Source organism: Periplaneta americana, chromosome 11, assembly GCF_040183065.1.
Source record: "Periplaneta americana isolate PAMFEO1 chromosome 11, P.americana_PAMFEO1_priV1, whole genome shotgun sequence".
Taxonomy (NCBI): Eukaryota; Metazoa; Arthropoda; class Insecta; order Blattodea; family Blattidae; genus Periplaneta; species Periplaneta americana.
In genome coordinates, this window is record NC_091127.1 from 53,130,391 (window position 1) to 53,149,689 (window position 19,299).

At 36.0% G+C, this 19,299-nt stretch overlaps 2 protein-coding genes across 11 annotated transcripts in view; one reads left to right on the plus strand and one right to left on the minus strand.

Annotated features, from left to right (window-relative positions):
* LOC138709004 (PIH1 domain-containing protein 1-like) overlaps nt 1-19,299 on the minus strand; it is a 181,248-nt gene that overhangs the window by 68,358 nt on the left and 93,591 nt on the right. The gene's annotated exons all lie outside the window — the stretch shown is intronic.
* MRP (Multidrug-Resistance like Protein 1) overlaps nt 1-19,299 on the plus strand; it is a 246,098-nt gene that overhangs the window by 944 nt on the left and 225,855 nt on the right. The window lies entirely within an intron of this gene.

Below are 19,299 nucleotides of genomic sequence, written 5' to 3' on the forward strand. Positions count from 1 at the left end.
AATAATAATGATAAATAATAATAATAAAATAGTGGAGTACAAAGCATATGATGAATACAATATTTTCAAGTACACACAGTAAGGAAAATTATGATTATATATAGCTCAACTTATCACATTATAGATATACCATTATCGGAAAATATGAAAATAAAAATATAAAATAAGTTAAATATCACTAGAACATAAAAAAATGTGAATACGTGGAAAATGCAATACAACACCTGTCATAATAGTAAGGTTATAGGTTTGCCGGGTTGTACGTTTTTCCCGTATTTTTACGTTTTCTTGGATGCTAATGTGGCCTTACGTTTTTTATTTCCCCGTATAACACTGTCATCCTTTATTTCGAATTTGGCGCTGGGTAATAGTAAAATACTGTAATAATGTATTAAAAATGACAGTAAATTGCTAAATCAGTTTCAAAATATGAAAGTGTCGTTAAAAATTAGATACTAATACACGAAAATATGTGTGAGTGTGTGTACAATGGTTGTACGATATGTGTAACCCTTTAGTATATAATTTTTTTAATAAAAATTAAGAAAGCACGAGTCATTTAAAAATGTCGATAAAATCTTCCTTTTTATTTTCAAAAGTTGGCAACCCTAATTCATTGACATGTTTTATTGAAGGAATTCTGTACAACACGTTTATCCTTTATTACGAATTATGCGTTGGGTAATAGTAAAATACTGTAATAATGTATTAAAAATTACATAAATTGCTAAATCAGTTTCAAAATATGAAAATGTCGTTAAAAATTAAATACTAAGACACTAAAATATGTTTGAGTGTGTGTACAATGGTTGTATGTGTAACCCTTTAATATATAATTTTTAAATAAAAATTAAGAAAGCACGAGTCATTTAAAAATGTCGATAAAATCTTCCTTTTTATTTTGAAAAGTTGGCAACCCTAATTCATTGACTTGTTTTATTGAAGGAATGCTGTAATAATGTGAAATAATGCTATTTTTCATTTTCATATTTCATATTTTATTATCTTCAGACAACTTTCATATAGTGTTTTCCCTCACATTTCCATATAGGGTCCATCACTACATTTATTTACATTAATTTGTCACAATCGTCACTCATTCTATCTAAAAATAATTCTCATATGCCGTTTATCCTCTCATATATTAGAATATATAAAATTAATCTCTAATGTAATCTACAATTTCCGTCCTCCGATCTTTTTGAAATACCTTTAAAATCTTCACCTTTTTTTTCCCCCCAACCCATTCCTTACCAGCTTATATTATTTACTCTATTTATCATAGACCTTTCCTTTTATTTCTCTTGCGTTTATTCATTGTTCTAATGTATGAAATAATATGTTAATAAGAGGGAATATATTAATAATATTATAATATAAAACGATACGAATCACAAAGTTAAGACGGTAGGCGCGTTTGCCTTCTGATCCGGAGCTACTCTCGCGACTGGATTCATATCCCGCTTGGCATTATTACCTAGTTGGGAGTTTTTCTCAACTCTAAGGCGAATATCAGGTAATCTCATGGCGAATACTCGGCCTTATCTCGCCAAATACAATCCTATCATCTATTCCAACGACGATAAACCGCTTAGTTGAAACAGCGTCGTTAAATAACGTAATAAGTGGTAATTAAATTAGATAATCTCAAAATGCGTTGAAAGAATGCATTACATAAATGGGATGTAACGTGGATTATACAATAATACTACTGTTCTCCAACCAGGAGATCAACCGTGAAAGGAATGTGCTTACTATTGCGTCATCTATTGGAGCGAAGTAGATAGATAATATTATCGTTATAACGTCAGTTTAAAAACCATGCGCTCTCTTGCATATGTTATTTCCTATATGGAGAGATTAAAAGACCAGGAGATTAACAGTGATCTAATTTTGTAACTAGGTTAGTATATGTGTGTAACAATGTTATTGTTTGTACTGTGAGAGCGAGCCAATGGAGATACGAGTATCCACGTGTGTGACCTTATGACATCTTATGACATCAACATTCATTCACAGCATTACTCCCTTTCGTCTCATCCGGCAGAGACTTTCTCGTGGTTGGAGCACAGTACAGTCTAGTATATACAGTCACGAAGCTCAATACGTAGTAAATATGCATCCATAGATAGTTGCTAACCACTAGGATCGCTACTATCGTCTTATTACAGACAATGCGAAATAGTACCGGCACAGTCTATTGTTTCTAGCATCCTCACAACTCAAGCTTCGTGACTGTATTTACTAGACTATGATAACACGCTAGAAATACCACTCCACACATCATCTCTTTATTCTTCATCTTTCACTGTTGCTACTTCTCGTCACTGGAATTCTCTGCCGCCTGAAGTCAAGGGCTGCCGAACTTTAATTTCCTTTAAATGTAAATTAGAAAAATATCTTATGATGAGTTGCCAGACCTAACGCGTTGCAAATATTTAATAGAATGTGTTCAACTGTATTTATTTTTATTTTTTATTTTCTTTTTTGTTTCTTATTTTTATTGTATAATCATATAAATCGTGTTTATTTATCACACTTAACGCCAATATGCAGTGTTGTTTTTTTTATTAATAATCTATTTTTGTCGCTTTATGGTTTAATTATGTAAATCCTACTTAATTGTAATCTAATACTAATATGTATACTAATGTGTTTATTTTTATTTTTACTGTGTACATTTTTAATTGAATTATCGGCTTCTGTTTTTATGTGATTCGTATTTGATTCTAACAACATTAATATGTATTTCACACTATGTTTATTTTTATTTTATGAGGTAAATTTTTATGTAACTACCTCTTTTGATCTCATTATGTACCTAAATTGTATCAGTGTGTAATTACTTAATTCTGATCCAGTTTTATTTTCAACTGTGTAAGCAAGTTTTAATCCTGGTTGAGTGTAAGAGAAGGCCTTACGGCCTTAACTCTGCCAGGTTAAATAAAGTCATTATTATTATTATTATTATTATTATTATTATTATTAATACTGTGTCAGCATAAGCAGTCAATTGTTTATTTACTCGCTTCGAAAGAATATATCAAAGAAATCGAATATAATATGGAACAAGCTCTAGAAAATACAATACTGCTGTTGCTGCTGATGTATGAAGATGCATCGGTCTTTAAATATTATTGGCATCTTCAATTCCTGAACATTAAAGCGTTAGACTATTATGTACTCCTTTGATGTCCTTACGGATCTCTTTCTTGCAGTTTCATCTGTTCCTTTCTTCTATGTTTATTTCTATACATGCCTGCACCATTTTATTCCTACCGTATGTTCTGTTTGAATGCAGCTATAATAGTTCTATTTTTAACATTCAACTTCTCTTGAATGACTGAGTTTAAGGGTTAATCTCGCTGACGTAGGTACGTAAAATTTCACTCCAATTGTCTTTGTATTAGAATTAATTATTATCAATTGACATGTTTTAAAATCGTATGATCGTATAGCCTACTTTTCATTACAGCACTGTAAATATTGTTTTTGATTTATTCTTAAATCCTTATCCCATTAGATGCTATTGCAAATCTTCCACTCTGGTTGTTACCGGTGTTTATACTCGTAATTTTCGCTTGAGGTTGCCATATCCTTAAATTTTTCAAATTCCTTAATAATAATAATAATAATAATAATAATAATAATAATAATAATAATACTTACTTGTGGCTTTTAACGAACCCGGAAATTCATTGCCGCCCTCACATAAGCCCGCCATCGGTCCCTATCCTGAGCAAGATTAATCCAGTCTCTACCATCATATCCCACCTCCATCAAACCCATTTTAATATTATCCTCCCATCTACGTCTCGCCCACCCCAAAGGTCATATTCCCTCCGGCCTCCCAGTTAACACTCTATATGCATTTCTGGATTCGCCCATACGTGCTACACGCCCTGTCTATCTCAAACGTCTGGATTTAATGTTTCTAATTACGTCAGGTGAAGAATACAATGCGTGCAGTTCTGCGTTATATAACTTTCTCCATTCTCCTGTAACTTTATCCCTCTTAGCCTCAAATATTTTCCTAAGCACCTCATTCTCAGATACCCTTAACCTCTGTTACTGTCTCAAAGTGAGGGCCCAAGTTTCACAACCATACAGAAGAATCGGTAATATAATTGTTTTTTTTTTTTCATAAATTATAACTTTTAGCTTTTTTAAGAATAGACTGGATGATAAGAGCTTCTCAACCGAATAACACGCATTTCCCAAATTTATTCTGCGTTTAATTTCCTCCCGAGTGTCATTTATATTTGTTACTATTGCTCCAAGATATTTGAATTTTTCCACCTCTTCAAAGGATAAATTTCCAATTTTTATATTCTGGTCACGAGACATAATCATATACTTTGTCTTTTCGAGATTTACTTCCAAACCTATCTCTTTACTTGCTTAAAGTAAAATTCCCGTGTTTTCGCTAATAGTTTGTGGATTTTCTCCTAACAGTCACCTCATCCGCATAAACAAAGAGCTGATGTAACCCGTTCAATTCCAAACCCTCTCTCTTATCCTGGACTTTCCTAATGGCATATTCTAGAGCAAATTTTAAAAAGTAAAGGTGATAGTGCATCTCCTTGCTTTAGCCCACAGTGAATTATAAAATCATCTGACAGAAACTGGCCCATACTGACTCAGAATCTGTTCGTGCATTAAACGAACAGCCATAGTTTCTTACATATCTTTTGGGAACAGTATGATCAAAATGTTCATATAAATAGTCCATACATTCCAAGAACTCGTCAAAATCATTAAATTGGTTTTACACATCGTATAGCTATATTTACACTTTTTTATCGTTGTATTAGATCTAAGTCAAATTAAAAGTAGGTCTTGAGCTAACTTGAATTTAACTTTAGTTTTACTTACCTCTGACTTGAATTTGAGTATACAGTAAGTTGGGACTCTGAATACAAATTCCTCGATTTATGCCAGCTCGAGAGAAAGATAAGTTACAGTAAAGTTCACCGTGTCCACATTAAGATTATACAGAAATAATAGCTTATAATTTCACAACCGAATATTATAATTCCTTAAGATAATGCTCAATCAATAGAAAAACTCTCCAAGGTTTCATTCCATACCATTTTCATGGCCATTGTTGTGTGCAATGTTTTGTTTCAAGCTATTGTTGTATGGCCATTGTTCTGTGAAATGTTTCGTTTCAAGCTTATTGTTGCATGAATGAAAATTTGCATTTATCAGACTAGTTCCTTGTCAATAGAGATGTGGACGGTACAGCAAAAAGTTCAATGCGTGCTCTGGTTTGCAGAATTGAATTCAGTTACGCGCATACGGAGGGAATCGAATGTGGATCCTTCTACATGCAAATCCATTTACGGGTGGGATAGAACTCTACGAGATAATGGAAGTTTGATTTCAAAGACAGGGAAACATTCTAAAAAGCATGTGGCCGAAATGACCGTGGATCAGATGCATGAATCATTTGCTAGATGCCCTTGCTATTCCCTTAATTTCCGCCAGGTTTAACATTTCAGCAGGATGGTGCTCCACCACACTTCCATCGAAATGTTAAAACGTTTTTGGATGCAACCTTCCCAAGAAATTGGATTGGTTGGGGTGGGCAAACTTCCTGACCGCCTAGATCCCCGGATTTAACTCCTTTGGATTTTTTTGCGTGGAGATTTATTAAAACTTCTGTATACAGCAGGAAAGTACGTAATTTGATTGATTTGAGACAGCGTATCATTCTAGCAGTTGAGCTTATAACACCTGATATGTTGGTGAACATCTGACGAGAGGTTGAGTATCGTTTTGGTACCTGTCGTGCTATAAATGGTGGTCATGTTGAAGTGTACTAGTGGGAATGAAAACTTTTTCAGTTACTCTATATAATGCAGAAGAAATTTATTTAATAAACCTTATCCAAGTTACGATATAAGATGTTATTTCTGTATACTTATAGTGTGGACACAGTGTATAAGGAACGTTTCTGAATACGGCCCTCAGACTGGATTGCAACTTAAATACTCTGGTAGTCGATAGTGAGTCTCACCGCACGCGGCACCACCAGAATGCAGCGAGTCAACTTAAAGGCAATGCGAATCGCGTCGGACTGTGTTTGAACAGCTTGTCTCCTACATATTACATAATTGCTAGAATTTAACATTGTTACTGTTGTTGGTCTCCGTGTTCTACTCATGCTGAGTTTGACATCTGAACTGTGATTAGCGCCAGTCATGTCCTCGATGTAATACACAGCGTAATCATTCATGAGGTTGAATGTCAGGGGCGAACAAACTGAATGGTCAATTATGGTTAATGCACCGATAATAAGAAAAGCTTGTATTCCTCGCATCGTAGCTATACGCTGCCAGCTGATCGCTTCTTATGAAAGAAACCGGAGTTAGATCCCGCCTGGTCTAAGATTTGTAACACACTACACCGATAACTATGAACTATGTAATATATGTGGAGACAGCTAGCAGTGGTTATGTCTTCATTGTCTTCACACGCTGACGAGAAATATGTTGCTACACAGAGGAGCCATAGATAAATAAAATACGAATTTTATTACGCGATACGGAAGGCAATTTGATATGAGGTGATAGAAATAATAATCCGTAGCGCTACAGTCCTTGAAGGGCCCAGACCGACCAGCCGGCTGTTGGCCTCACGTTCATATGCGGAAGCAGAGGTGGACGATCATCCAACCAGAATGGAGGTATCGTGTGGTTAGCACGATGATTCCCCCAGCCGTTATAGCTGGCTTTCGCAACCGGATTTCGCTAACTATTGTAGCTCCCCAAGTGCATCACGATGCTGGGTGGGCACCGGTCCCATACACTGGTCGAAATTTCATGAGAAAATTTCTTCCCCCATAAGGACTCGAACCAGCGCGCATTCCGTAACGGGAGTCCTAGGCAGAATGCCTTAGACCACGATACCACGGCGCGGGACCTAAGAGATATAAAGTTACATAAATCTGAATAGCTGACTTTAAATTAATTGTTCAGTTGTATTCATTAATATAAATGTTACAGATTATAATTAGGTTAGGCCACCGGTGGAAGCGGGAAATACAGGTGGTGGGGTAGCTATGTTTTAAAAAAATCGTTAGCCAACCAATGTCAGCTATGCCTTATTTCGAACGTGACTCCGTGCTAAAAAAAAAAGTATTTTCCATGGCTCGACAAACGCATTACATATTTCTCGCTGTAGTGTGTTAAGCCTTGGTTTTTCTGAACCGACGCATGCTAGTTGCGAGGCCCGTATCGCACAAATCCGGACTACACAAAAAATAGTGAGTGGTTTCTATAACTGCGAGGTACGCAGACCTCGCACCTCGCAGTTATAGAAACCACTCACTAGGCCTATCTCTCGTGTAGTCCGGATTTGTATCGCACAAATCCGGACTACACAAAAGATAGTGAGTGGTTTCTATAACTGCGAGGTACGCAGACCTCGCACCTCGCAGTTATAGAAACCACTCACTAGGCCTATCTCTCGTGTAGTCCGGATTTGTATCACACAAATCCGGACTACACAAAAGATAGTGAGTGGTTTGTATAACTGCGAGGTACGCAGACCTCGCACCTCGCAGTTATAGAAACCACTCACTATCTTTTGTGTAGTCCGGATTTGTGCGATGTGGGCCTCCCACCTCCCAACTCACATGCGTCGGTTCAGAAAAACCAAGGCTTAACGGGTCATAAGGGGAGATGGATGAGAAATTGTACATCATATCATGTTGTCTATAACTTGCACATTTGTAGAGCTAGAGACTCGAAATTTGTTATACTGATTTAAAACATGTTTTTCTTTACCTCCTTCAAAATTTTTAAGTATCCGGCTGCTGGCCTCACGTACACATACCGAAGCAGAGGTGGACGATGATCCAACCAGAATGGAAGTATCGTGTGGTTAACAGCTGTTATAGTTAGCTTTCATAACCGGATTTTGCTATCTATCATAGCTCCCCAATTGTATCACGATACTGGGTGGGCACCGATCCCATACAGTAGCGGAAATTTCATGAGAAAATTTCTTCTCCATGAGGAATCGAACCAGCGCGTATTCCGTAAGGCAGGATGCCTTAGACCACGACGCCACGGTGCGGGACACAAAATTATATTAAGAATTTATAAATGTAGGTAGCGCAGTTTATAACATGGACCTCGGATTTTTAGGCTCGTTTAGTGTAGGTTGAAACATACGTTCTTTAATGCATCTAGTTTTAGGCAATATCATCGCTCGAGAGTTTCTCGTGTTGCATACATTTAGGGATTTCCTATAAAATTGTTGCAATCTACCCTATTCGAGCCTAAAAATCCGAGGTCTACATGAGCATGAAGCAAGAATTTCAAAAGTCGGCGCCTATGATTCTATTGCATGTCAGTGTGCATGATGTGTGAATATTTTTTCTATTCAATTGTGTATGTATAATCACATTTGCTAATTTTTATGTTGCGTTTTTCCAAATACAAATTTAAAAATTTAGGGGGTTTATCTGAATTTTAGGGGGATTTTTAATATGACATAGGGGGATTTCTTGTTCCTTGGTTGGCAACACTGGTGTGGTAGTCAGTTGGCTACCGAGGACGACCCGTCGAGTAAACGTCATGCACACCCGCTTTCAGAGAAACAATGTGCAATTGAATTGACATTGCAATCGTATCCGCCGGGTGGACTCATGTTACATACTCACACGGCTCTCACACTCATTAAGGAAATTGAATTGACTTCCTATATTCATTGCGCGTGGACTGTTCGAGATTCCGCCAGAGCACGAGGTGACCAGTGTTGCCAAGTCAGCGGTTTTGTAGCTAAATCTGGTGTTTTCAGGACTATAGTCAGCTACAGAATTTTACATTCAGCTGCTAGCTATTTATTTGGCGTTTTTTGATGATCCCGACAGAGGGAGACGATATTTTTAAGTTTTTTTTTCTGTAAAGATGTTATAATTGTTTTCATATGTACTTGCCGACAACAATATTAGTTAATCATAAACCAGAGATTAATATGGTATTATCACAATTTTTCATTGTGCAGTATAAATTATCAACGTTTTATGTTAACTCGATTTGGTACAACTACATCCATTTCCTGCCCCATCCATTGTTGTACAAATAAGGTATGCAACTCTTAGTCTAATCAAGTACCGGTATGCATTGTTTTTGTATATGAATTGATATGTTTAAAATCATAAAGAGTAGATAATGAATTGAATTATTATTTTAAATTGTGATAACTTATATTATTATTATTATTATTATTATTATTATTATTATTATTATTATTATTTATTAATTCATTCATTTATAGTGTTCTGTCTATGGGCAGGTCTTTCACTACAAACCCAGTCTTTCCTACTTTCTGGCTTCCTCTTTGTCTCCTCATATGATCCATCTATCTTAATGTCGTCTTATATTATATATTATTTAATTTATCATTCCGTATTGTAGTTTATGTAACACAGACATACTTAAAACTTAAAACCAGACTCATTGTTGGCAGGCACGTCTCCAGTTCAGTGTGAAATCAGATTTCGAACGGAATGTGATTGTTTCCGAGTTCTTGATCTACTTCATTCAATTTTGAAATATGCCGCATAAAATGCCATACTTACAAAAGTTTAGAGACGTGTGAAAAAACATAATGTGTTGAAAGATTGGGTGGAAGAAGTTTCGGTGATAGTTGGAAAGCTCGATGTAAATGGTGTAAGGCAGCCGTGGCGAAAATGTGACTCGCGAGCACATTGTGGCTCGCAATGATAGCTATGCATTTCTCTTGCTTCCTACCTCCCCCAATCCCCACTCTCTCACTCACTGGAGTCAAACTCCGTTCCATTTGTATTTGTCTCTGACCTGCGAGTAGCGTATCGTCGCAACGTCCCTCTCGAAACCATGTAGCCTACCTCTACAAAAACGAAAGTTTCAAGTAGGATGGGAGGACGCACTTTTTGCTGCCAATATGATGAGAATATTACATTATACTACATGTTACTCATGAATCATTAAAAAGTTAAGTGTTGTTATTATTATTATTATTATTATTATTATTATTATTATTATTATTATTATTATTATTATTATTATTATATCTGTACGTCGATCCTTTTCAGCAGATGTAGAATAATGCGGTTAGACTTTCAATTTAAACTTACAGATTTACAATGTGATGTTAAATGAAAGCTAGGTGTAAGGATTTGACAAATGTCGAACTTTTCAAATCTTTGGCAAAAAATAAATATCCGAAGCTTCATTCTTTCGCTTGCTCTGTTAAAACCATGTTCGCTATAACTTACGTTTGTGAAAAGTTATTTTTAACAATGAACATAGTAAAAACCAAATTTAGATCACGACGGACAGACAAATACCTTCGTGATCAACTATGGCTGGCAGTAAGTGATATAATTCCTGATTTTGAAACTCTGTCGCAGAGACATTCTGAAGACAGTTAATTTTAGGTTGTGATAATGTGTCCTATGTTTTATTGTTCATTTCTTCTTCGTTACACGTACTAAACATTAGTTTCTAACCTTATACTGTATAAAATTGTATTTCAGTGCTTGACGTAAGGGAAATGAAAATCCATTAATAAGTCAGACAGTTGCTTCACTTCCCCTTCGGGTGTCCGCCTCCCGCCATAGGTGCTATGCACGTTGCAGGTTACACAGTGGCTCGGCGCACCATCACATTTTCGCCATGGCTGGTGTAAGGTGATACTGAATGCAAAATATTCAGATTTAATTGTCCATACGATTTTGCATAGAACAGAGCCTACGAAGTGATAAACACTTTCAATAATTTAGTGTACATTTTTATAAAATTTTCCAGTTCCTAAAACTGTATAGTTTGTATTTAAAATTTGGAAGTGATGTATTAAGAAAAATCTGGATTTTTTCAACTACAGTTTAGCGGTTTTTTAAAGCTTGTACAGCGGTAAATGGAATTCCGAATTGACAACACTGGAGGTGACAGTAAATGTTGGGGAAGCGGCCTGCGGCGGTATAATATCCGCTGTCATTGCAAAATCATGTTCAGAGCACATCTGAGAAGCTCATCCGTCCTGGTATTGCGTGTAGTTTGAAGAAAATACACCTGCGTCGGTACGCCTTACATGGAAGTGTTTGAATAGACCTATGCATAGCAACTCAACTACGGTAATTAAATGAATCTGGTCGGGCAAGCAAAGAGAAACAGGTGTTTTGAAATGTTTTCACGGAGTTCCACAGACCTCGTTCCACAACCGCCAGTCATATTCCCTCGTTTCTTAAATTACAATGTATCTCTATGTGCATATCTGATGTTTCCATTGTGGCTGTTATCTTATTCATAACTAGCCATATTGATTGTTATCTTATTCATAACTAGCCATACCCGTGCGCTTCGCTGCATTTGTTATAAATAAATATCATTGACTTAAATCTATTATGTATGATTTGAGGCTTTCTCGGCGTTGGTTCGCTAATATGTTTTCGCGGGATATCAGCCGAGTTAAGATTTTGGAATGCTCCAAGCTTTCGACTGCTATCTCTGCAGCCATCTTCAGGGAAGTGATGTCCGAACAGAAAGTCGAAAGTTGTATAGATGTGGCTGTCTCAGGTGAAACGGGATTGGTTGGCGGATCGGCCAATCCGGGGCCGGGAATTGTCATCGCTCGTAAGCTCCGCCCCTCCCGGGATTACTGCGTGAAGTTTGGCGGGCGGCGAGCCCTGTTCCGCCGGTTGGAATCGGTTGCCGTCCTCGGTCCGTGATCTTCATGACCTTGATTGTAAGAGGGCCTGAGTTGGTCTAAGGCCGGTGTCCATGCCTGACTGAGCTGGAGTCCACTGTCTCTGTTAAAGTTGTTTTTCTCCAGCTTGATCTATTATAAATCTATTATATTTTCAAATACAGCTTTGTTATTATTAGTGAATAATTACTTTATTATAAGTAGACAGTGGATGCGGGATGACTTAAGGAAAAGTGAAGTTGTTTCGTATCAGAGTATATGGCACGTGCAGCGCCGTCCTTCTTTTGTGTACCTGGCGAGTACAGCAGCGTACAAAACGAATGAACCCCGATCTGTTCATAGTAACATTGCAACGCAATGTGTGCAGTTGTGTTATCCTGCTCAAGTATTTAATACGCGTTGAATATGGTGTGCTGATCCATTCATAATGTCGAAGTCAAAACGTTAAATTCGCTCAGAGATACGAAATGCAATTAAGAAGTATGAGAGTGACATTTTATGTATTAACGAATACTTTTCCGAATCATGATCGCAGGAGTCCTATGTGTGAATTCTGTTGAACCTAAAAACCTAAATTGAACCTTAGTATCTAAAAAAAAATACCCAAAATCATTGTTGATAAATGATAAACTTTATCCTGTATTTACTGCGTTATATCTTGATTTTTATTTGTACTTAGCAGTGACAACATCTATGACGCCCTTGCTTTCCTCAAGGCACATTTTAGTGACCTTCCAAAATATATTGAGTACTTGGAATCTTCGTCGCTACAAGTAAAAGATGCAATTGATGCCATTGACTCGTTTTTACAGAAACAAGAACCAGGACCCGTGGGTGAAGCCGTCACATTAAAACTGAAGAAAGCATTGCAAAGAAATCCAGGGTTTGAAAAAATGAAAAATTTGTGCTCCATTTTCCAGGGGAAAGCTTCAATTGTCAGTTATCGTGGGTACCTGCTGCAGTGGCAGCGATGAAATTTACACCTATGACATCATGTGCTATAAAAAGAACCATTTCGTCCTTCAAATGTATTTTGAGAGACAATAGAAAAAACTTCTCAGTCGAGAATCTTGAAAAGTATTTGGTCATATATTGCAAACAGAAACAGTACCAGTAAATAATGCCGTTTTGCTTGTTTGTTTGTTACTTTTAAAAATAATTCTTGTTCAAGTCTGAACAATATATATTTATTTTTTAGAATAACTGTAAGGATACATTTTTAACGATCTGGCAGTTTTTTCCATCCCTTTCACAGGTTGGGCATAAAACCTAAAAGAAACATATTTCATCTGTTCCAAAAACCTAAAATAGTATTTTTAAAAACCTAAAAATCCGGTCCCTACTCATGACCCACAGACGCGGCTTATTTCCCTGGATGAATTTTTTTATATAAATGTCCAGCTAAATTTGACATACCATTTTACATTATACGAGTTCTTGCACTGAGTTCAAAATCCTGAAGGCATCTGATGTTCATGAGACCACAAATTGCCCAATCCGACCTTGACGAATAAAACCAGTAAGCGACGCTTCGCTGTAGAACAATATGATAGCACTGCCTGGCCTTGTCGAAGCTTCCACGAGTTGGAGCTTGATATCTATTCACGTCAATTCAGTGCTTGTAATAGTAAACATTTCGTAAGAGTCCTCAAAAGTATTTGCAGAAAGGGAGTGCAAACTCAGACATTTCCTGATTGACATAGAAGCAATAAAGAATACACTAAAACAGAAAATAATGTTAATATGCCTTTCTCCTCTCCAGTTTTCTTCTTTCTCCACTCCGACCAGAACCATGACCACCGCTACCACCAGCTCCATCATTGTATTCGTAGTCATCGTCGTTTTTCTACTTCCCCTTCATCTCCTACTCCTACATGTTTACTCTTTTTGTGCACGGTATATGCAACTTTACGTTTCGGATAGTTATTAAAGTCATTCCATCTTATTGTAAGTCTTCCACGATGTTGTTTTGTATTTGTTTTACAGTCCATAGTCAAAGTCAGGATAGAAGAAAAAATTTCAGAAAGAAGTGAAATAGGGAGAGGAGTACGCCAAGGATGTCTTATATCACCTACCCTTCTCAACATCTACTTGGTAACAGTTAAATGAAATAATCCACCACTGCCACATTTTGTAATTTGTATCAGCTACCTCTTCACCCCCATTCCTCAAACGTAGATTGAAGTGTTGCGGGCTGCATTCAGCAGTTATTCGGCGCCACTAGCTTTGGACACGCCTCTAACCGTTACCGTAACGGTGTGAAGTATAGATGAACAACGATCGAGAAAGCAAGACTAACAGCGCCCGCAAAGCCGAAACCCGCATGACTATGTTCTATACGTCGCGTCGTTGACGTAAAGACTGCTTGTAAGTGTTTCGAGACGCCGAGATTGATCACTCCCGAAGTCCCGAACGTCAAGCAGCCTTGAATCACCACTGAACTTTTAACTACTTCGGAACTGTTATATATGTATAAACAATCAAGTAGCCTATTTGAAACATCATCTCTACCTTTCAGTGTATAATAATTCGTTCCCCAATCTTTATTTAATTACTAGGCTCTTATTAAAAGGCTAGGAATTTTGTTTTCATATGTTTGAGATCAAGTGTGCAATCTCAAGTAAAAAGATATTAATGTTATGTTTCTTAGAAATTCAAATTTATTTGATAATTGTTTTTTTTCTATTTATATAACCATAGGTAATATAGGCCTATAATAGAATCAGAGCATTTTGATAACTAAGATACTGTTCTGTTGTGTCTTTTTGTTATCATTTAAACATTTATAATGTTATTTATTTCAATGATGTATGTTATTCAAAGTTACGAAATCTTTCCACGCTGACCAAATGCTATTTCGAGTATGACGAGCGAGACTCGAAGCGCACGAGAATGACGAGACGAGACTCGAAAGACAAATGCAATGAAACACAGCGAGCGAGAGCGGCAGTTAGTTTTGTTCGTCTCTAGTGTGAAGCATCTGTATGGTAATTGCTAGACATCGGATGTTGGGACACTATAAAACTGATTCTAGGCCGATGAAAAATAATTAAATATAGTAAAACTAGACATAAAATGAACACATTACAATACGAATATAGGATGCAAATAGCAAACAAGGAAGAAAGAGAGAGACTCTGGGATTCAGATAGAGAAAAGAAGTAACGCTTACAAAATAATAATTTATGTTCTTTACTGTGTTAATATGAGGAAATTACCTGGCTGACTAGTTTCAAAGTGATATTCTTCATTGTCCGAAGCCTAGTACCTACCGATACGATAATAAAGATCAGGCCACATAAAATAATCAATTTTGATTGGTGGTGGAAAGCATGGTGAAAATTAATAAGACGATTATGTATTATTATTCACTCGGAAACAGGCCTAAAATAAGAAGTGAGCAAAAGTCCCGAAGGTTACAAAGTGTTGTCCCTCATATTTTCCTCGCAAATTACTTTACGGATGTGGCAGCGGATATTACGCAACATAAACAATGGCGTTTATCTTCACGTGCAATGCGCTTCTTGTTTCGCGGGTAATCACCGACTTCTTCGATGAAAATTGGTGAGAAATAAGACACTCTATTCTTAGCACTCAACGCCTTTATTTCAATACTAGCCGTACGCGTGCGCTCCGCTGCACTCGTTAGAAATAAATATAAAGTAATTACATAATTAAAATAGGACATGATTCAGGGAACATTCGTGTTTGATAGAAGGATAAATCGATTATTATGTTACTTAATTTAAAATGTATTTAAAAAATTAAAATGCAAACATTTTGATCCAGAGACTTTTGGTCATAAAAATTATTTTAGGAAATATAGGAAACGAATGTACAGAATAGCCTATCAAGTTTTCTGTGCATAAGAAGCTATTTTAATCTTACCTGTCCTCAATTCACTCAGACGTTACTATAATAACATTATAGCATTATGTCCATCTAGAGAAACTACACTTTCCAATGGTGAATTAATAATTAATTATACAAATCGATTAATTTAGCTTCCGCTATCACTTCATACAAACACAAAAACATTCTCTGTAGGCTATGTTTCATAGCTTTCGATTGTTGTTGTCCAAGGCCCCTTATAGACGAAGTCATTTGTTTTTTATTTCATTACACCGCCTTAGATGGCGTTGTTATTGTAATTTTTAAACTCATTTATCTCATTAAATATCAGTCCTATCAAAATTTTCATAGAATAAAACTTATCGGAAATCATTTTTTTAAGAAATGTTTGATATGTAACATATTTCACAAAAATCAATAATAAGCGAGATATTTCGATTTATTTAATTCAGACCCCCTTATAACCCCTCTTTTAAATAAAGTATTTTGAATGTCATATAGCCTATAATCTAAGTTACAACGAACTTAATTTATATTCCAATTTTCATCGAAATATATTCAGCCATTATTGCGTGAAAAGGTAACAAACATCCAGACAGACAGACAGACATACAAACAAAAATTTAAAAAAAGCGATTTTCGGTTTCAGGGCGGTTAATTATATATGTTAGGACCAATTATTTTTGGAAAATCGAAAATTACCAGAAAAATTTTGGTTACAGATTTATTATTAGTGTAGATTATATTTAGACTTCGGAATTTTAGGCTGTAAAAATTAATTTTAGGTGCCTAAAATAGACTCAATGAAACTATGGAATATGCTCTAACAATTAAATATCCTAAAATTGTATAACATCTTACTCAAAATGAATAAATGTTTCTTATAACTACTGTTACTATTATTAGTTGAGTATGAAGTGCCTTATAAAAATCTTCTCCTTTAGAAGTTATCTTAATAGTTAATTTCCCTAACTGTCTATACAGGGTGATTCACGAGGATTTACCGTCACTTACGGAGCTTATTTCCGAAGACATTCTGAGCAAAAAATGTCATATAAACGTTTGTCCTAATAGCAGTATTTTCAAAGTTCCATTAATTTGAAGCTGTTAGTAAAATACTTTTTTCCTTTAATTTTATGGGTAAAAAATATTACAAATAGAGAATGAACTATTCAGACGTGTCATTTCTTTAATTGGCTAGTGTTCTGAAGCTAAAAATGTGTTGTTAATAATTGCTTTGTACAAATTTTATTTTTCAATTTTTAACTAAAAATGACACCATTCTTACGAACAAAAATTGTTGCAAATCATACGACTTTAGGAACTTGATTCTTTACAGTTTATTTAAGCATCATAATGTACAGTCTTGAAGAATTTACAGGAGTGGCGTGATTTGTAACAATTGTTGCGATAAATGCGTAAGAAAATGTAATTTTGAAGTTAAAAATCGAAAAAAAAAAAATCTGTACGAAGCAACTATGGAATTCACAACATATTTTTAGCTTCAGAATACTAGCTAATTAAAGAAATGATACTCCTGAATAGTTCATTCTTTATTTTTAATATTCTTTTACCCTTAAAACTCAAGAATAATGGTATTTTACAAACAACTTCAAATTAGTGTAGTTCCGAAAATATTGAGATTAGGACAAATGTTTATATGACATTTTTTTTTAGAATGTCTTCGGAAATAAGCTTCGTAAGGGAAGGTAAATCCTCGTGAATCACCCTGTATAGAAGTATAATAAAATGTAATGTAAGTTTGCAATTATGATGAAAACTGAAGTATTATTTTATTCTCTGAAATCTAAATGTATGCATTAGGATTCATTAATTTTAACCACATGTAGTTTTCATAATTGCATTTTGAAATACACAACTAACAACTTTTCCAAATCTTCGAGAGACAATTTACACTTTTTGTCAGCTCAGTCTCGAAAGCACAAAACAAACCCTTAACGTCTGTCACGGGAGCATACTTTAAATTTGGAATTGTTTGCGCTGGAAAGTTCACATTTTGTTCGATAAAACATGCGCTGATGCATTGAGAGCTCTAAGTTCACGATTCGTCTGGATAATATTTTCTAGTTTTTTGCTTCGTACCTGTGTGCTTTAGATTTTCCTGGAATGAGTATGTCTCACGCTAAATGAGTGAGAGTTGACAAGTGATTAGCATAAGATTGGACACCCACTGATAACAGTGATGAATTCAGAGTGTGTCCGGAAAGGGGGAATTCCCCCTTCGGAGATTGAGACTCTCTTAACTAAAAAATATAATTAATATTTGAGGAGAAAAATTCGCTCCAGTGCCGGGGATCGAACCCGGGTCCTTGGTTCTCCATACCAAGCGCTCTGACCACTGAGCTACGCCGAATTCAATCCACAGCACCGGACCGAACCTTCCTCCTTGAATGTTTCCCTTTTGGCCTGACTCCAAGTTAGGCATATATGTTGACGTATATGTCCAATGTATATTAGGAGCGCACTCAGTTGAGTGACTTGTTTGGCTGGGATTCCGCAGTTAAGTGCACAGTAATCTGTACAGAAATATGCACTGCTAGCTATGAGAATATTAAAGATATTTTTATTAATTTGTCCTACAGAATAATATCTGTAATATTGACAATTAATATTTGAGGAGAAAAATTCGCTCCGGCGCCGGGGATCGAACCCGGGTCCTTGGTTCTCCGTACCAAGCGCTCTGACGCTAAGCTACGCCGAATTCAATCTACAGCACCGGACCGAAACTTCCTCCTTGAACAAATTGGTTAAAATTTAAGCCGTCTGAATTCTGTCTTGATTGTTACAGTTAAGAAGTCTGGCGTGCTGTGTTTTTATTGATGTAATTTTTAGTGTTAGTTTTGTTTAGCAAATATTTTGTTTACTAAAGTAGTTATAGCATATACAGTAGACCTAAATATAAATACTGTACTCCAAAGTCTCAGGGGAATAAGACGCAGATGAGTTATGCTATGAATGAATGGTGATGTCGTAAGATGTCATAAGGTCACACACGTGGGTACAAGCATCTCCATTGGCTAACTCTCAAAGCACAAACGAAAACACTGATATACACATATTTATACTACCCTAGTTACAAAATTAGATCACGGTTAATTTCCTGATCTTTTAATCCCTCCATACAGGAAATAACATATGCAGGAGAGCGCATGTTTTTTTAAACTGACGTTATAACGGTAATATTATCTATCTACTTCGCTCCAATAGATGACACAATAGTAAACATATTCCTTTCACGGTTAATCTCCTGGTTGAAGAACAGTATTTAAGTGTACGATGGCAAAATAACAGACATTTACTTCTCTTAAAAAGAAAAAACATATTGAGGAGTCAATAGAAAGTGCACCCGTTGCATTTAATGAAGAACATTCTCAATTGGCCTTAAGTAAAAGTGAAATCTGTGAACCGGTCATTCCATCTGTATCACCTTTATCTAGTGCTGTTCCTGGGGAGTCAATGAATAAATCGATTGGACGCGAAATAAAATATAAAAAAGATGGTAAATTTAAAATAAATATGGTGAAGAATCGGTAGAACGGAGAAGAATTCTCTCCGGCACCGGGACTCGAATCCGGGTTTTCAGCTTTACGTACCACAAGTATAGAGATGCACTCATTACGAGTGACTATGTGGCCGGGGTCCGACGGAACATAGCGCCGTCTTGAATCACAAAGTGATTACTACTCTTTAACATATTACTGTGATGTACCGAAGTACATATGG